Source organism: Anopheles coluzzii, chromosome 3 (genome assembly GCF_943734685.1).
Source record: "Anopheles coluzzii chromosome 3, AcolN3, whole genome shotgun sequence".
In the NCBI taxonomy this organism is placed as follows: Eukaryota; Metazoa; Arthropoda; class Insecta; order Diptera; family Culicidae; genus Anopheles; species Anopheles coluzzii.
Genome location: NC_064671.1, coordinates 48,311,598 through 48,316,155, shown reverse-complemented (window position 1 = coordinate 48,316,155; position 4,558 = coordinate 48,311,598). Strand labels below are relative to the sequence as shown.

Here is a 4,558-nt window from a genome sequence, read left to right as displayed (position 1 = left end):
TGCGCATTGCTTCATCATTATACTATTAACTTGGGTTACACCAAAGGAAAGGTCGTAAACTATGCATATGCGGAATGATTCATAGCTGTAATGTTTTTAGTCCCAAAACGACTTTATTAATTTTGCTGCTTATTATTTGCTACGGGAAATACGGGTGACTAGAATATCCCATTGAAGAGTGTAAAATAAAGTGATAACTTACAATGAAACATTTCACTGTTGATCAATTAAAAGAAACCAATATAAATTAGTAAATGTATAATTGAACATGTTCATTATTTTATTATGTTGAAAGTATTGTCTGTAAAGCTCTTTAAATATCCCTTTTAACGCACAATTTTTTTCATAAATCCATTCCCATTCTTACACGGCAAATTTTCTCATCCTGCTTCAGCAAAGTTTTTTTTTGCTGAAACGATACAGTAATAGAATATTTTACTGGTTTTCAGCAAAAATGTCATGTTTTTACTTATTTGCAGTAACACAATTTACTGAATGCATTTCAGTAATGAAAATTTAACTGAAAATCAGTAAAATCAGTGTCAAATTGGTCGTTTCACTGAATATCAACAAAACAAATTACTGAAAATGCAGCAATTCATTATGTCAAATCGACATCAAAACAAAGTAACGCGGTGTCCTCTTGCGCATGATGATCAAAATTTAATTTGGTAGATGGTTACAGTCATCCCGATAAAAATAAGGTGATATTTCGACTTGCAGAACTAATTTTAAAGTATTTGCGGTCGTGTTGGTGTTTAACATCTTTGCCACAATTAACTGTGGTTGCTAAAATTTCGTGATGTCTGTGAGCGATTACTGAGCCATCATCAAATGTTATGGCAAAAAACAGTATAAAAACTGTATCAAATAACGTAAAACATTGATGAATATGAACTGAGGGACTGGCAATATCTTTGCATTAATAAAAACTTAATTTTAAAGCAATATTCCATCGCTTTTTAATAGCTACCAACTACTGAAAAATCAGTAATATGCGAAAGGCTTTATTGTAATTTTAGTAAACGAGCAGTCATTTTGGAGAGCCCCGAACATTACCGAATGATTCAGTTAACATTTCTTTTACTGCAAGGATTACTGAATCTTCAGCTCAAAAAACTTCAGTAAAATGTTAATAATAGTAATAATATTGATAATAATAATAATAATCTCTCGCGTCACCTAAAAGCATCCGTCGAGAGAGTAACCCTGCCACGAAAAATAGGAGGGGTAGGTATCATTGGCATTCAGGCACTTTGTGTTTCTCAGATCCATCAGCTGCGATAATAATAATAATAATAATAATAATAATAATAATAATAATAATAATAATAATAATAATAATAATAGTAATAATAATAATAATAATAATAATAATAATAATAATAATAATAATAATAATAATAATAATAATAATAATAATAATAATAATAATAACAATAATAATAATAATAATAATAATAATAATAATAATAATAATAATAATAATAATAATAATAATAATAATAATAATAATAATAATAATAATAATAATAATAATAATAATAATAATAATAATAATAATAATAATAATAATAATAATAATAATAATAATAATAATAATAATAATAATAATAATAATAATAATAATAATAATAATAATAACAAGAATAATAATAATAATAATAATAATAATAACAATAATAATAATAATAATAATAATAATAATAATAATAATAATAATAATAATAATAATAATAATAATAATAATAATAATAATAATAATAATAATAATAATAATAATAATAATAATAATAATAATAATAATAATAATAATAATAATAATAATAATAATAATAATAATAATAATAATAATAATAATAATAATAATAACAAGAATAATAATAATAATAATAATAATAATAATAATAATAATAATAATAATAATTATAATAATAATAATAATAATAATAATAATAATAATAATAATAATAATAATAATAATAATAATAATAATAATAATAATAATAATAATAATAAAATAATAATAATAATAATAATAAAATAATAATAATAATAATAATAATAATAATAATAATAATAATCATCATCATAATAATAATAATAATAATAATAATAATAATAATAATAATAATAACTATAATAATAATACTAATAATAAGAATAAGAATAATAATAAGAATAATAATATAACGGTACTTTATTCGTTCATTTCCAATAAACGCCCGTCTTCGCTCACTTTCGTTTATCTAATGCTCTCGAGTCGCTCTCGCTCTCGCTCCGATCTATCATTCTCCTGCCTAAACTGCTCATTGTTATCGGGATGAATCAGGGATGAAACTCCTGTAAGCATTCAACTTTTTAGAAACGTTCACACGGATCACTGTTATCTAAAGAACGAGAAACAAACAATTCAAAAATTAAACAATATCCTAAGATAAGTATGTGTATAATTATACACAAATAAAACATTGATCTTGACATTCTTTTTCTTCTATGGCGTTACGATATGTGTGGTTATACTTCTCTACACAGGAACACTTACTACTATTTCATAACCGGATAGCCATTCTTTGTAACTGAACGTCGGTCTGGTTGGGAATCGATGTCACCCAACTTTGTAGAAGCTTGCGCGTCAAACGAGTAAGTGATCGCGCCTCACATTATCGTAATCTTAATGTTGCTGATTTCCCAACGTGTAAGCAGCACTTGGTACACTCAACCTACGAAGGATGGAGCGCGCGCGTGAAAAATATGGCGAAAAAGTTGCAGCTTCGATCATATTCTAACCCTTGTTGCTTTTATTAAGCTTCGTCTATTTACTGCAGCCTTTATAATGTTTCTTTCCACAACATAATGCTAATAAGTGCTTGTGATATCATGGTTAAACACCCCCCCACCCCCCCCCCCCCCCAGATTTTCCCCGATCGCTCCCGAACCCGAAACCAATCACACAGTTGCATTCATTTTCGAATAGAAGTATCTTATTTCGTTATTATTACCTTCTCTCATCTTTTTAAATTATAAAAATAAATACATTTTGTATTACTTTTGTTATAAAAAATATAATTAAAAAAAACATTCAGAGCGAAAACTGTTTGCCACGGATACAAAAAATTAAACAACGTACAAAACCATACTCGAAGAACGAAGGGTGGAGTTGACTGTTGTGTCTGTGGCAATTGGGGAAAAGGGAACTGGAGATAGTAAATGAAACTTTGTTCGACGGATAATTTAAAACTGAACGTTGGTTGGTGGTGTACAAAAGCAAATATGGGATAGGTTTGAAGTAAAAACTCTGTATAAACACTATTTGCAAATCATTATCATTTCTGTTTTGATGTTCATTAATGTCTAAGTATTCCGTTTGTTTAGTTTTTCATGGTTTTCCTTGGGTTCTTCTTAGTATCGATCTCTTTGGTTCAAATGTCCCACACCACCTTCGTCGTCACCAACTCGCAGTACAGCGGATATATAAAACGGATTGTTTTTCAATTCAATTGTGCAAAGCCGTTGTTGTTGTTGCTTTTGCTTAGCGTGAATGTTTTCTTTTTGTTTTTGTTCTTCATCTTCTTCCGAGTGGGATTGATTTTCGCTCTTTATGCTTTTGTGTTTTCTTCTTTTGCATATGGAGGGTTCAGGGAACTCCACGTGTCGCTGTTGGCTTTTCTTCATGTGGGCCTCACGTGGTCGCTGTTGATTTTCAGGGTGATCGCATTCGTTTCAATAGATCGTCTTCCGACCGACACACTTCGAACACGGGCGTGCAGCCCGGCGCTTCATTTCACCGAACCGCGGCCGTAACCGCACTGATTCGTGATGGAGATGAATTTCGGTTGTCGATTTCGATGGCGCGCCGGCAATGGGGTCAGGAATGCGTCCGGGTGCCGGGGTGAAAAGTAGGTGCAGGTGCAGAAAAGCGGAAAGCAACAGCCAAGAAGGAAGGGGAAAGTGCCAAAAAAGAACAAATCTGTTTTAGCGTTCTAGTTTAAAGGGCTGACGTATTAGCTTTAACGTAAAACCGTTTGTCCAATCAAACGTACGTGTTTCCATTGATAGTAGATGTCCTAAACTTTGTATTTTTTGCTCGTGCTCGTGTGTTGTGTGTCTCTTTTTTCTTTTTTTAGTTAGCTTTCCATTTGCGACGCTGCTGTAAGATTTGATTCTTTTCCCTTTTCCTTCCTCTGTCCGGACGCGGGTGGATGACAGGTGGTCCGAAAGTACTTTCCGTTCTCCATCCGCTACCTACTTTTCTGGCTTACCGAACGCGGCACCGATGTTGCTGCTGGTGATGTTTCGTGCCCCATTCCTTAGCTCCCTGTGTACCGGCGCGGTACATTTTATGTTGATGTTGTTACGTGTCTCTTTTTTCATGTTTTGTATTCGATAGTTAACGGCTTCGAACGACTTCCGGCGGCGGGTCACTGACGGGAAGGGCGAATTTGTGCGCTGTGCCGCTGCCCCGGGTTGATATGCGTGGAGAAGGAGCTGATCATTAGAACGGACACACCTCGACTCACAGAAAGGATTAGCGGACACTTGTTTTGCTGGTGCGGGG

General features: G+C 31.6%; 1 protein-coding gene across 32 annotated transcripts in view; it reads right to left on the bottom strand.

Annotated features, from left to right (window-relative positions):
- Positions 1-3,555: 3,555 nt before the first annotated feature.
- LOC120956570 (myosin heavy chain, muscle) overlaps positions 3,556-4,558 on the bottom strand; it is a 26,534-nt gene continuing 25,531 nt past the window's right edge. For all 32 annotated transcript variants that reach the window (XR_005751861.2, XM_040378120.2, XM_040378156.2 and 29 more), the window contains one exon: positions 3,556-4,558. This exon is cut by the window's right edge and continues 202 nt beyond it. The gene's annotated coding sequence lies outside the window, so the exon portion shown is untranslated.